The sequence below is a fragment of the Grus americana genome, chromosome 2 (genome assembly GCF_028858705.1).
Source record: "Grus americana isolate bGruAme1 chromosome 2, bGruAme1.mat, whole genome shotgun sequence".
Taxonomy (NCBI): domain Eukaryota; kingdom Metazoa; phylum Chordata; class Aves; order Gruiformes; family Gruidae; genus Grus; species Grus americana.
The window spans coordinates 46,199,601-46,215,616 of record NC_072853.1 but is presented as its reverse complement, the minus strand read 5'-3'; the positions used below and the strand labels follow the sequence as shown (position 1 = coordinate 46,215,616).

At 36.8% G+C, this 16,016-nt stretch overlaps 1 protein-coding gene across 3 annotated transcripts in view; it reads left to right on the top strand.

Moving 5' to 3' along the window:
• Nucleotides 1-16,016, top strand: part of UBE2V2 (ubiquitin conjugating enzyme E2 V2) — a 29,788-nt gene that overhangs the window by 1,741 nt on the left and 12,031 nt on the right. The window lies entirely within an intron of this gene.

Here is a 16,016-nt window from a genome sequence, read left to right as displayed (position 1 = left end):
GCTATTTTCTTTTTACAGAACATTCAACTCTAGAAGAAGAAATATTTTTGACTAAACTTTCTTAGTTTTATTGCTATAAACGCTCTTTACAGTCTTACATATGATATTTTAAAATCTCCTGTATACACTTACTCAGTACAGTTGTCTTTGTCTGAGTACAGCCACACCTAAAGTTCAAAAAAAGTGGGAGATGTAGAAAACTATGTATTTATCTGCTCCGAACAATGTAAGGTGCTAGTACCGCATGTATGAATTGTTCGAGAAACGAAATTGTTTTAGTAAAATGAAGTGAGCAGACAGAATCATCAACAGAACTGCTAGGAAAATTAGTCAGGGCTTCTAAAGCAAAATACTTATTCCTGTGGAGAAAATAAAATACTGTTAGCTTTTTATTGGTATATGCATAGATTGGTGGGGGGAGAGGAGTATGTGTTTGTTCTTTCCATGTAGTATGCAGAGATTTAGATTTTTAAGTCTTTACCCAGAAAAACTGTTTTGCCAGGAAGCTGTGTTACACTCATTTGTGGAGGAGGGAAGGGAATGATTTGCTATACACATAAGATTTAACTCTACCTAGCTCTGTGAATTTAATCTGCTCTTGCTGTAAAGTTATTTATTTCAGGAAAAAATGAATATTTTGGTTGCATGAAGTCCAGGAATGAAATTCTAGCCCCAAGGAAGTCAACAGTAAAACTTTTACTCAGGTCAACTATCTTAGGTTTATCCCAGAAATTCCTTTCCTGGGATCACTAGTTCTTTGAACAATCACATGCCTTTAACAACAGACAATTTAGTTTGAAAATAGGTGTTCTTTAATGTGTGCTAAAGAAACTGTGTATGTCAGCATTGTATTGTTACTGAATAAGTATTTTACCTGCTTTCTAAAATCACTTATGTTGACTAATTTTATATGTAGATATTGCATGTCCTAGAAATGGACGTTTGTAAGCTGCAGTTTGATTAATCTTCTGATACTGCAGCTCCTTCTGTTTGAAGCTGGACCTAGGTTGTTTGTGTGAGTAGTGCTGGAGGTCTGGGGAAAAACAAGTCAATTTTTTAAAGAAGAGAACAGGTATTGTTGATATAATCAGCCAATTTCATATTGGTTAGCAGGAGATTCATTCTGTTAATCTCTTTGAAAATACAGAGCAGAAGATGTAATTAAGCATAGTTTAATAGGTTAAAAGAAATAATTTACTAAAGCATACCATTTAAAATCTCTTATGTAACTTGAGAAAAAGAAACCAATCAGTAACATCATTAAAAAGAGTTAATTCAGGAGTTAATTTCTGCATTTCCATAATTTGGGTTTTACTTAAGATTAGCTTATGTGTACAGGATATAGATATATCTATCTAAAATGTGAATGTTTCCTAAAAGCAGTGATCATGTCATCATGTGGTTAGAACTTACATGTGAAAAGATGAGAATTAAGGCAGCAGTGTCTAATACTGTGCTCTAACTATGGGCTGCTAAAGCTTTTGTCTCCTTTCTCTTCAACCGAGGGCTTCAGTAGCTTGGGGGAGGGTGAATAGGGCTAAGTTAATGAAAATTCCCCTTGGTTTGCTGAAACTCTGCACTCGGGGAAAAAAAAATCAACTGATCTACAGTCAGCAGTTGCGTGTGAGATTACAGATTTACTTCTAGTATGTAGTCACAAGCAACCTTTTTTGAAAGTGTGCTGTATGTCTTTGAAGGAGTGCAAATAGATACCAAACAAGTATTTTTTCTGTAAACCCCATACTTCTAATTTCCAGATATTCTAATCTTTAGGGATGAATTGGCTTCTTTGTGTGACTCAGGTTGCCCATGCAAAAATACCTTTCCCTTTGAATTTATATATGATTGATAATTTGAATAGAAATGGCACAATGCTCAATGTCAGTGCCTTGTTTTCTTAACTTTGATTTTTACTTCTATTTGCAAACATTTAGCAGTGGTGAAAGCAGTTCTGAAGTGTGCATGACTGCAGCTGTAAGGAAGCTGATATAAAAAATGAAGGGCTGGAAGTGGTCTTGAGTGCATTCAGTCTAAGTCCCTGAGTTGTGAAGCAAGGACTGACTGTATCTTTCCAGGTGATTGGGGTGGTTTTTGTGTCTTGTTTTTAAAGCTTTTTTTCCCTAAAATCCTCCCTTGAAAAAGATTCCATAATGTGAGATAAGGTTTTGTAACACTTTCCCTTAAATCCTTTGCAACTCTTCTCCATCACAAATCAAGCTGATGTGTCTCTGTTCTGTGCTTAGTGGGATAGAGATTGATGGATCACTGTACCCTGTGTGGAGACTTCTGGATATTGAGAGCCATTCAAAGGAGTAATAAATGAATTTATTCATAAATGGGATGTGGAAGTAATGTTTTAAAGACTATTTTTTCCATATAGGAGATGGTATAATTTAAGCTTTGTATCTAGAAAACTTGTGTGTTAAACTCTGCATAGGTAGGCTTCTCTTTTCCTCTGACCTGTTGGATGCCCATTTTCTGCTGCTTTTTTTTTTTTTCCCTTGTGGAGGAAATAGTTGTCTATGTTTATCTAGTATATTTTACTTTCAAGGATGTATTACTCTATCCCCTTTTCTCTATTATGACTCCATCACATTTTTCACTTATCTAGAACCTGTCCAAGAAGTCAATTTAAAAGCTGTTTAGGATTTTACAGTCCTCAAAGTTTGTTCTGTGTATTTATAATGTTGGCTCTGTAAGCACAGACTTCTTGAAGCTGCAAGTAATCAGACAAAACAAAAGAAGTAAAATAATCTATTCTGTGAGGCAGCAAGCACTCTGCGTGGGGCATTTTTCCATCCTGTCCTATGCGCAAGGAATTGCAACTGTGATTGTTCTGCTTGCTTAAAAACCTCTTGGCAAGCCAGAAATAATTTAGATGTGCTTCAGCTGGGTTGAGAACAATCTAGCTTACAAATGACTTTTAAACTATATATAGACCATCAGTTCTTTCCAACTTTGTGGCATATATAGGCAAGATACTTTATTTGTTCTTAGAGCTTTGCCCATACCATTTTCCTGTCTTTGTTGCTGGTATTTTACAAGTCTGTCTTTAAATGCAAGCCCCAACTTACATCTTTCTGCCACAATAGCTGTGTAAGAGTATGCTTACAGGCTAAGCGCCTTACTTCTGAGATAAAAAAGTGGCCTACTTTGTAGTCTTCTATTTGTTTAAGAGTTTGTTTGAAATTCAAGGATGTTATCAGGCATAGTATTAAAGCCCACTGTCTAAACGATTCTGAAAATTTTATCCTGGATGAAGATACAACACACATAGTTTCAGGAAGATATGCCTTTCAGCAGTTGGAGGCAGATGGTCCATACTATAAATCTAAGCATGGATGAGAAGGCTTCTCGTGTGAGAATTAGATTTCCAAGTCTTATGAGCAGTTGATGGAGTTGAATTACATGCGTATTTGTTAGTGATTGTGTTTTGCCTTATGGAAGATTTTTCCAAGGGCAGTGTTAAGTACATGCTGTGAAACTGTTCAGCCTTGTTTTGTTGATGGACCTTCCTCCTCCCTCTCCCTACTTTTATGTTTTTTCTTAGACTGTAGCTCGTACTCCATTCTGACCAAAACTTTACATAAAAGTACTAGATCAGCTTCAGCTACTCGTGTCATTTGGGTTTTGTTACCTTGCTGTTTCAGTTAGCCTGTGGGAGCCTCAGCAGCAATTCTGGAAAGACAAGAAGGTGCTATGGGGAAAGTGTTCAAAATAGTCTTGATTTAAGCTGTACTCAGAAGGGTTTTGCTATATGCTATCCTGCCTAAAAGAGTGTTTTTCTTCGTATTTGTCATTTGCAAGACACTAATGAGATGTAATTCAAACAATATTTTGAATAAAATCAGTACATCAGTGCAAAAACTTATGACTCTGAAGCTGTCAGACTGGTTTTGAATAACATGAGCTTCTGTTTTACAGCCTTTTCAAAAATGTGTGGTGCTTTAAGTACGTGACTCTAAATCATTTCTCGTTAGCATTTTGGAACAAACAGAACCTTCAACACTTAGAACTCCAGAGCTCTAAATTCTTTATTCAGAAAGATGAGAAGCTCCAACTAGATTTAAAAAAATTGTCAGAAAAATGACATCTAACATCTGGATAGGCTCAATATCCCCTTTTAAATTTTTTTTTTGCATTGGACATATTTAAACTACACAAAGAAAAAATATCACCTCCTTTGCATTTGTGACTATTCAAAACTGGACAGCTAAGTGTGTTTGCAATTTGCTTAAGTAAATGTATGTACATGTAAAAATACATGTACATACAATACATGTAAAAATAATGTCATTTACTCAGGATATCAATATAGTCTTAGTAAAATGTCTGATTTTATTCATATAACTTAAAACTCTTTCAAGGAAGAAATCGTAAGCTTTCTTTCTTTTCACTGTAGTGGAATATGTGATTGTGTAAATATTAAATAATTTGAACTTTTGAGTACCATAGCATATAGAAAATAGCAGGTTGAAATATGACTGTCACAAAAATAATGTAGAAAAATAATTTAACGGCAGTTCATGTTACTAAATATGTGGTGACCAATACATTTGCTGATTATATCCATAAATGTATGCTCACGTGTACAACTGGAAGAATAACAATGGATCACGTTATTTGTTTTATATAGATAAAGGATCTTTATGTTTTGGACTGTAGATGGGTGCTGAGTCATGTTGGAAAGCACCTTCATGCAAGTCTTAGAACAACTGTTTGCTAATCAATGACTTGTAACCTGTTTTAGACAGCTTTACAGCTTTGCTAAACTAAATCCTTGATGCTACTCCTGTTATCTGTGTCACACATTGTAGTCTTACTATTAAAGCAGACCCTGTGAAAGCTGTTTCCTGACAAGGACATACTGGTCTCTGCTGAGTACCCTAGTCTCCCACTCCTCCTGTCCTGTTATCAGAATCTTTTTTTTTTTTTTACGTCATCATACTTTAAAAGATAACTTAAAAAGTATGTGTTTGAAATCCTTTTTCCTCTCTACCAACACAATCTCAGGTTTAAAATGAAACTTTCAAAACTTGAGCTTACCTGCCATTATACCTTTCCTTTAGCCTTTTCTGCCTTTATATAACTTTATGGTTTTAATAGTGGGATTAATTTGTGCTAAACAAGTTTGGGTGGGTTTTGGTTTGGGGTTTTTTTTTTTTTTCCTTAGCTTCTGAGGAGAGAAATTGGAAAGATTTCTTTTTCTGATAAAATCCTGATTCCTTAGACTATTAAATCACAACTAATATTGCTGGTGGTTTTTGAAGTGACGGATATCTTTTCTAAACCCTCTTTACTGGCTCTCTGCCTTACATTGTTTTGTACAAAATTGAAATAGTAATAAAATTCTCAATTTGCTAAGCATCACAATGTGTCATTTTTCATAATCTATCGCTTCATATACTAAAGCATGTGGGAAGACAGTTGAACCATTTAATCTGTCATCTGTGTTTCATTCAGTGGTTGCCTATAGAGTTAAATTTTAAACCGTAGTCAGCCTATGCATTTCCACCCTTCACCAAAACAGCTTGGATGTCAACTGATGAGCTATTTAGTGACTTAACTGTTTAATTCCTGTATGGTTTTTCTTATGGTTAGGCACAACTGGACATGCAGTGTCTAACATAAGTAAAATCTGAGTTAACAGTGGTCTTGTTTATAACAACAAAAAACTTGCACTTAAATATAATATAGACTGATAAATTTGTGCCATTAATATTGGTGTAAATTTGTAAAATTAGTTTTAAGCAATTTACACCAATTTTCTTTTAGGACTGCAATCTAGTGGTTTTACACTATAGTTTTCTATTGGTGTGATAACTATTTTTTGAGGGGTTTTTGGATGAGGTATTTTAATTATTTAAAACTTGTTTGGGTTTTGGTTTTTTTTATACTGAGAGCTTGCTTATGCCTTCACTGTTTTGTAGTCTAGCAAAATTTGTTAGTGAAGCGAGTGTCTTCGTTAGTGCAATTTATATGAGCACCATTAGTAATTCTGTGCCAGCAGCTGTACTCAATATGATTCTGTTTGCATGAAAATACTGTAACTGTTGCATCCTTGCTAACAAAGTTGAGTCCAGCTGGAGTTTCTCTCAGATCTGGACTATATTCTGTGTGTGCACATATCCAATCTTAACTACTCTGTGTGCTTCTGCTCACTGACGTACATATGACGGCTCTTATGCTTCTTTACTGTTGAACCTTGTACGACTTTAGGATGTTTAGGGTATCGTTGCTACATAAAAAATCAGGAGGGTGAAGAGGGCGTTTGGAAGTTGGACTGCAGGAGATGGGGAATGGAGGTTTTCAGTGAGACATGAACTTTGGTAAGGAGAGATGGTGCAGAATGGGAAAAACTTGCTGGGATTTGTGAGAAATGGCTTTTCTGTGCATGCTGATCAGAGTGGAGCAGCTCTGAATCAGATAGTTAATGGCAGCTGAATCTCCCTCTGTCTGCTGCTCTTCTGGGAAAGGTGAGTTAAGGGGAAAGGAGTGACTGACAGTGGGGAGCAGGGAAGGAGGAGACAGAGGAGTGGCCATGAGCACGGTTAGAAGTGAATAAAAGCTAAACATTTTCGTGGAGGAAGTTGACCATCACAGGAGAAGTCCTGTCCACAAGGCTGCCTTCAGTAAATAATCTCATGACTTATGGAACAGAATTGGTAGAGCTCAGAATTACTAGGATCAGTTAGATCACTTCCTTCTGGTTATCTAAGAGGCAGGATAAGAGAAAAGAAGGGAGGACTTCTTAGGTGAAGATGCCTTGATAGTGGAGCTATTTGTTCTGCTAGTAATTTCTCACACTTAAAAACATAGCTAAAAAACCCTAAAATTGCACATATTTTTTCCTATGAAGTTATACATTTGAAATGCTGGAGAAGTCAAGTTTGAGGTCTCATCATTCTTTCTATGAAACCAACAGCAACTGAAACACATTGAATAAACTGATGTCGCTTTTGCAGTTTTGATATGCTGAGAATTCTTACTCCAGCATCAAGATTTGTGGTTTAAGCCATTTTTACGTGTGTTTGTAAATCAGATATGTGTTTATGACATCTCAACTACTAATGCCTGGATCTATAGAAATTAATTTCTTTCTTTCCCACCCCCCCAAATTAAATAAACTTTAATATTGTTCATATATTGAAAGCTTTATTATGGTTTTCTGGTGTCTAAATACACTTTTTTTTTTCAATTCAATGTAAGCTGGGGCCTTGTAAGACAAACTGGTATTACCACCTCTGCTTTCTTGTGAGGCTGTCCATCACTATATACTACGTTCTCTATTTTGTGAGTGCAGCTGTTAAGATGTATGTGAAAGGTAAATGACAGAATTGGATACCACCAGATGCATCTGAGATGGGCTCACCCTTGAAAGTAGGAGCTGACAGGTAGTGGACAATACTTCTGCTTACGGCCTTTCCTTTTTAAGTTAGTCTGCCTGTCCTTAAACATGCAAGTATAAAGTAAGTTCTGTTTTCCTTTGAAGACCTCTTGTACTGTATTTGGCAGCTGAACCCAAAGTATGAGATGGACCAGCTTAAGTTGTATTAAATGCAAATTTTAACACAGTGCAACTACAACTACTACTGAAAAAAACAGTAAACATGCCAATATCGTTCTATTTAGAATTTATCTTTCTCAGTTATTATTGCTAGTAGATAACTGGCAGTGTATTAATGTTATGAATATGCATAATGAAATTGAAAGTAAAGGGGGAAAAAAAATCTGCTTCTGTAAACCTGTGTTCTGTCTTCAATGAAATTACTGTTTGTTTTGTTTTTTTTAAACACTAGTGTTTGTGCCCTCTCCTAAAGGTATAAATACCCCTACACCCCTCCAGACCTTTTCCCCTCAGCCAAAATGTGCATGCTGGATTGCAATAAATGACTGAGGCTTCTGTTGTATTAAGAGTTTCTCATTAGGTGCCTTCTTAATATAAGCTATATATAGGATATTTATGGCAGTGGCTAGATTCAAATATAAAGGAAATTCCTAAGGAAGTTGTTTTCATACAGCCGAACTTTAGTTCTGAACTATGTCTGTTAAGATACCAACAAATGTAAGATTTCACTTAAGTGAATTAAATAGAAGTGATCACCAATGTAATTCTGAAAAGGAATATTACTTTAGTTAGCTTTAACCAAAAGGTAAGTTTTAAGATGAAAGTTTATACCTTTCACACTGCTGTGACTATAAATATATATATATATATATATATATATATAAAACTTTAGTCCTGCAAAGAAGTGGAATAGCCCATTCAGTTCTTACCAGCTCTGAGTACAGGTGATTTCTTTAATTCTTGTGAGGTGGCAGTTTTCTGATGTTTAGGACTGTAGCAAAACTGGCTCTAAATGGTGATAAACATGGAACACATTGAATAAATGGCCATTTGCTCTATACGTGTTCACTGATGTACATTTACTTGAGCTGTGAAAACTTACCTGCTACTCATCTCTTTTCTTACTAATTCTTAAAGTTAGTCATCTTGTTTTGTCTGTTTCTTTTGGAATGAATATAATTTCATTTTACATGGAAATGGATTTTTACCTGATTATGTCAGACTGATTTTTCTTCTTGAACTTCTATTCCTAGAAACTTTCCACAGGTAAGCTTAGTTAGGTTAGTCTTCATGAGTCCGCAGATGTAAACTGCTGTTGCTTACAGCTTAGCCAGTTGTGGACAATAATGACAAGACGCAATTCAATTGATCTGACACAATGCACACTTTAGACACTAGCAAAATAGAGAAGAAAGCATTCAAGATCACTGTTGGTTTTGAGGGCTTGCCCATGATTAATTTTGGAAGCAAATTTTGGAGTGTTCTGGGGGTTTTTTTATGTCATCTATCTGCACCGAGTGGCTTTATTAAAGTCCTTCTGTATTGTGTTTTTGATTTTATGTGCTGAAATCAGTGATGATTGGAATGTTCCTGTGGAAAACATTATACTTGCATTATATGGATGTTTCATCAATACATGCTAGAATTGCTCAGTACCTTATTCACCGTCCTGGTCAATGTGTACAGGCCGCATATTGTTGCTAAATACCTTCATTTCACCATTGAAGATAACATAGTATTTTCCTAATTTAAACTCAAAACTGTTAATGCAGAATATTCTGTTGCCCAAAAATTTATTGCTTTGGGACATACTTACTGAAGGAAAGTAGAGAAAAATAGTGTATAGTAAACGTAGCTTGATGAATACTACTGATAAACAGAATCAAGAATTTGAATTTTACTGAAGTATATCAAAACTTGATTGGAAAGCAGTTCAGAGAAGGGGGATGTACCCATAACTCTAAGACAGCAGTAGTTTCAATTAACAGAAATATCCAGGTGTATCAAACCAACGTAACGAAGGTCCAGTTTTCTCAGCACAGGCTCACCATACATTTGGTAGCGCATGTTTGGGTTGATTCACAGATTGAGTTCCACAGCAGCAACTGGATGATTTCGTAGTTGCTAGAAAAAAAATTATTGCTTTTCACTGAAAATGTCTATTTGCCTTGAACAAGAGTCGTGTTGTTTTCATGGTTATTGGAAACAGTGCTTTTACTATGTGCATGGTAACATTATTGATTTAAAACAACAGAAAAAGTTCACTCTTGAATTACTGCATTCCATTACTAATGTTAGTGGTGGAGGTCTTTTGTAGACAAAACTCCCATGTCTAACTTTGTTAATAGGCAAGTTCCTAGAAATACTTAATGGTTTTTGGAGCCAAGTTACCATGATCAACCTCAGATAATTACAATGTAATTACAGTAAACCTGGTAATACGTCTTGACAGTAGGTTCCTGATAGTAAGTCAGCCATTTTTTTTTAGTGTATTCACAGAATATTTTACTAGGCAAAAGAGTATGTGATGTCATGTTTAAAAAAAACCCAGCATTTTTTTCAGAGAAGAATATCTTCCAAAAATTTAATTCCACAGGAATATTTTTTGCAGCCAGAATAGTGTATGTTTCACATGATGCAGCCCTCTTTCCTCTCTTTTTTGTGTATTGTCCATTTCAGGACCTATTTAAGGCTTTGGTTGTTTTATGTTCTTTTTGTGGGTGTGTGGTGTATTGTTGTTGTTAGTTTAGTATTTCAGTTTCTTGCTTTATTTTGTCCAGAGCAAGATGACTTCTGAATTGTTCAGACTGAAAGGAACCTGTTATTTTCTATGTGTTTCTCTTTGGAATTTTTTATTCCTTCCCCTCCCAGCCCCAGGAGAAATTGTATTATGGCTTAGAATTTGCAAGGCTGACATCCCTCCCTCCTTCCCTGTCATTAAAAAATACTTACTTTTATGACAGCCTGAAGCTGTTAAATGGGGTTTGAGAGTTTTTGGTTTTGTTACCAAGCTATACATTTTTTTTCAGTTTCCGTTAGCTGGAAGTCAATGGGCAAAAGAAAACTCATACATTCAAAATTGTTTATACTACAGACTTTTCCTGACAGAGCTGTCTCAATCAGGAAGAATAGCATCCCTGACAGTATCCTGGCTGTGTTAATGTGTAATTTACTGATATTAACTTGTTCTTGGGTCCATATTAAGATTTGTTTTTATAGCTGTGTTGGAGAGTGCGCTGGCAGTATGGGGTGTGCTGGTATAACTATGGTAAAAGGCTCCTGGTATGGATGTAACTTTCAGGAGTGATTGAAGCCAAGAGCTAAGGAAGGTTTTAAGAGAATCTGAATGTTGGTATGGATGTTGTAACAGACAAGTATTATAAAAAATAGTTTTGGATATAACAGAAAACCTCATACTGTAGGTTCCGAGTCAATCATCTGTGAAAAATTAGAGTTATGGCTCCCTTTTATATGCGTCAGGGAGGAGTACAGTGTAGGTTATCCCACTCTTGACTGTCACATGGCAAAGAATCATTTGATGTGCAGAGACCTGGGACTCCCAACTGTATTAGAAGGTGTGTGTCCATGTGATTTGTTTAAAAATGTGATTTAGTATAGCCAGTGGGCTCTGTCAAATTTGACATGCATGCAATTGTGTGTTCTGTCTTCATGATGATTAAATCTCTGTACTACTGGGTGATCTGGCATTACCAACTGTGGAACTGTGTCTTGACATACTAGCAAGAGCAGGTCCATCCAGGCAATTCCGTTTTATTGCTTCAGTGAAAGTTGTTGATTCTACTAAAGGATACTGAAGATTCCTTTCACCCTGCCCTGCTCCTTGCCTGCCCCCCCCCCCGATGTTTTTTTAGGTTATGCAGCTTCTGGATAAAAGCATAGCTCTAACTTCTTTTCTAACTTGTCCTGTGGGATAGTGTACTACTAGCTTCTATTAATTTGATGGTTTAGAATGTGATGTCTGAAGTAGCTCCATATGTATGAAAGTAGGCCCTCCTGCTTAATTTAAGTCTTTATTTACTGATTCTGCTTTTATTCTTCTCTCATTGTTCCAAGGTATTAAATTCACCGTTAATTTCATGGATTTCTAATAGGGACCAGTTACTGTAGTCCAGTTTCACGATTAAACTTCTAAATTAAAAACTATTGGTATATGTAAGCATGAGTGGATGTTGTTTTGTTTGTTTGTTTAAGTGAAATATGTTCAATTCTTTGTGAAAACTTGGTAAATACTGTTTGACAGTTCCTGTGTATGGTTTTGGGGGTATCATGGTTTAACCCCAGCTGACAACTAAGCACCACACAGCCACTCATTCACTCCCCTCATGGTGGGGTGAATCAGAGGACTAAAGTGAGAAAACTCATAGGTTGAGGAAAATACGGTTTAATAAGTAAAGCAAAAGCCATGCATGCAAGCAAAGCAAACCAAGGAATTAATTCACCACTTCCCATGGGCAGGCAGGTGTTCAGCCATCTCCAGGAAAGGCAGGGCTCCATCACACATAACGGTTACTTGGGAAGACAAATGCCATCACTCCAAACTTCCCCTCCTTCCTTCTTCTTCCCCCCCCAGCTTTATGTGCTGAGCGTGATGCCACATGGTATGGAGTATCCCTTTGGTCTTGACTGTGTGTAACCACTGCTCAACAATAATGAAAACATCTCTATATTATCAACACTGTTTTCAGCACAAACCCAAAACACAGCCCCATACTAGCTGCTATGAAGACAATTAACTCTATCCCAGACAAAACCAGCACGGGGTGTAGGAGGTATTTGTCAGTAAAATCCACAGTGAGGTAAGCTTTGCAGATAAACAAAAAAGAGGTTGAGCAGGGGAGGTTCCTTTTGTTTTGTTTAATCTTGATGAACCCAGCTATGTTTTCACATGGAGAGCCATAGTCCATCATTGCAAATAGCGGTGCTGAATGCAGTGCTGTACCTAGCCGTTAGTCACAGCCTATTGAGTGGAGTTTACCATTCATATAGCTCTGCCAGTGATAAAATCGCATGACTGCTTTAATCCCCTTCACTTGGAAGTGAGAGGTTTTAGCTGGGGGATGCATGTTACAGGGAGTAAAAACAACCTGTCTGCACTTGTTTGAAGCTGGTGAGTGGTACCATCAGCAAGTGGAATTGGGGAGAACAGTATTTGGCAGGCCCATGGTGGTGAAAGGCTAGAGGCATTTCTCTCTTCAATTGCCACCACTTGTTCCAGGAGGTACACCTGAGGTCTGGTAGTTGGCTGAAGAGTGGGGGTGGTTTCTGTAATTTCCTGGTGCTGATGAGCTGCAAACTAGAACAGAAGAATGTTGTTTTGTTGTCCAAATTCTGTAAATGAAATACTGATTCCTACTCAGATTTCTGTCAAGAACTATTTCAAAGTCTTTAGCAGATATTTGATGAATTGTATTGTCTGGATTAGAGACAAAGCTGCAAGTTGTGTATGCACCATTAACATACAATTCAGGTTCTGCCTTCTGGAATACATGAAATAGTGAGAAGAACAAGAATTTTTTACTTTATAGTAGGAGCAAACTTAATTTCCAAAAGATCCAGACCATCATTACTTGATCTAGATAGAAATTCTTGCTGTTGTTTCACTGGAAAGAAGGTGCAGTCTTGTACGCATATTCTGTTCTTCAAGCTAGCTAGATTTGGATTGTGTAAAGGTTATAACATGACCAAAGCAAACATGTAGAGTGCAATAGTGTGTACAAGTGCAATGAGTGGATGTTCAGGACAGCACTACCATTGAATTCAGTTAATTTTGCTGGTAGTTTCTAAGACTAATTATAAAGGTAAGGTGTTGTTTGGTTTTTTTTATTCAGTGTGTTAATTTTGAAAGCATTCCGTGTTGCTTGTCAGAAATCTGTCAACAGTGGTTTTCTAGTAAAGCATTCAGTAGTGACTTCAATTGAAGTTTGAAGTATTGAGTATAAAACATTAATCATATGTGCCAGGGACATAGAAGAAGTTTAATGGAGGGTTTTGGGGGTGGGGTGTGGGGGGGTGGTGGTCTTTGTTTTGTTTTTGTTGTGTTGGGCTTTTTTGGGGTTTTTTGCAAGCTAGGAAATAGTTGACCTGGTAATCCTTTGTTGCAGAAAGCTCTTGTAAATACTCATAATTAAAATGTGCATGGCTTGTTGCTCTGCGCCTCTGATGTCAGCTGACAAATCAGGGTATCTCTTTGGAAATAGAGTGGGAGAGGTTGTTGTCCAAGTCTTAAATGTAGGGTTTCATAAAAAGAAAGATCTTGTGCATCTCCTGTGAACTCATAGATAAAAGAGTAGAATACGGTCGTGTAAGTGAACTCAGTACCTTAAATATAGAAGTACTCTTATGAAATAGTGGTTTTATCTTAATTTATACAATCATTTCTGGTGACCCCAGCGCAAATGTAGGATGTGTAACTTTCTGAAAGAGAACCTGTTTGTGCATATCTTTGGTCCAGTTTTAGTTGAGAACTAACATCTTTTTTCTGAGAATTTTTTAACGGGTTGGAATCTCAGTAGGGTGGTGTGGTTTTTTGTTTGTTCTGTTGTTGGATTTTTTGGTAGTTTTCGTGGGGTTTTTTTCTCTTTTTTTTTTTTTATACTAGGTGTTTTGACTCTTACTTTTAACTTCAGAGCAGTGTTTTGTTATCTAGTTCTAGGACTGATAGGAATGTTAGTGTGTGGGGAGCCTGGCACTTGCTGTCACATGTTTTGGCTCTTTTCAGAGGAGATCTAAATTATTTTCTGGACATGTTCTGGAGGTTTCCCAAGTCCTTCACTGCTCCCCTTGGGCAGTTAGGGGAACTAGTGAGCACAGAACACATACTGGAAAAAATGTGATGAACACAGGACAGTTGGTCATAAGGGGATGTTATTTTCTAGTAACTGTCACCTCCTACAGTTTTGTGTGTTGAATACAATTTTATGATACAAGTGAGCCAGTCCAATGGCTTTTTGCCACAAAAAGCTTCCTCATCCCCACACCCATGGTTTTGCAAAGGAAGGCACTGAAAGACACAGCAGTCATCTCCGGCATTTGTTGATCTTTATTCCTGAGTCAAATCACTTGATTAACTGGTTTGATTTGATTTTTTTGCCTAAAGGATTTTTTTGCTAAATTAGTGTGCCAGTTTGGCGAATAGAGGAGGCTGGTTAGTGCAGGAACAACAGAGTTTTGGGAGAAGAAGGCATGGAACCTCTTCTCCTGGCAATGAGCAGTTAGATCATCTCAGCTGCACTGAAAGGTGACAGCAGGTGGTCAGAAATAAACTTTGCTTCCATCCTTTATGTGCTTCTTAAAGAGGTAAACTATAAATCAGAATTTCTTCAGTCAGAGCAAGAATTCTGAGAAATGGTGGATTGAAGCCACTGGAGAAGTCTAAGATAACGGTTGGATACTAAAGTACATGGATTTTGGGGGGTGGGGGTTGTTTGTAGGGGTTTTTTGTTTGAGGCTCCACATACCAATCAGAAGCTATTCAGTCATGTGATGCAAAGCAGGAAGTTTAGTAGAAATTTTTCCTGCTGGTTTATTATTTTTTTTTCCCAGTTTAGCATTAGCCTTTTACTGGCAGACTCCATTCCAGAGCACATATGAATCTGGAGCAAAACTAAAAACCTTGTGCTCTATAATGTGACAGAAGCATGATTGTCAGTTCTCATCGCTAGTCTGAATTAGATATGTAAATATACAGATCTAATGTTAATAACAAGTCAGGATGGGACCAAAGGAATGGACAAATGAATTTCAGTGAAGCTTTTTAAAAGGTTCTATGCTAAAGTATTGAGAAATGATCTGCTCCTTGATGTACTATGCTAGTACTTTCAGGTAATCATATGTGAACTCTTTATCTGTGAAAATAAGCTTCCAGAGTAGTTTAACTCCATTAAACCACATTTTTACATCAAGATTATCTGAGTTTTTGCTGCCATGGCTGCACTTTCATGCTAGGATTTGTCAGATCTCTCTGTGAGCTGGGCTGGTTTGTTAAGCTGTCAGGAGACTAAGCAAAATGTATAATTTTCTACTCAGTTAGCAAGCTGAAGTAGCTCATTATGGGCTCAGATGAGTGGCAGTACCAAACCAGGAAGGAAGGTGAGGCCATACATGAGTGATTTCATTTCCTTGCACTGTCCTGATACTATACTCTTAATGCTCTTCCCTGGGAATTTCGAGAACTTGGAGACAATCGTTTCTGCAACTTTTAGCAGCCTCTCCCTAGTTATTTTAAAAAAAATGAATGTTTTAAACACAGTTTAAGAGAAACCATAGTTACGCAAGGTAAGCTATTTGAATAGTTGCTGAAGGGTGTCTTTATAGTGGTCCATATGCATACGTATTGACTGAAGAATTGTATATTACTGGTTTTAATTTTTTGCATAGAGGTGGCTTGGAATACAGACTAGGTGTATTGTAAAACCTGAAATCCCAGTAACTAAATAACTGATATGAAAAACAGTTTTCTTTGCCCCCCCATCTTTTTCAAACTTGCATAGTATGTATTCCTTGCTAACAACATTGTATGTACCCAGTCTTAGAGTTTTAGTTTTATAGAGTACCTGGATTCTTCCAGTACAAGAATCTCTAGTAAAAATCATGGAAAACACTATAGCTATAAGTAGCTGTAAGAAAAAAAAAAATAGCTATAAGCAAC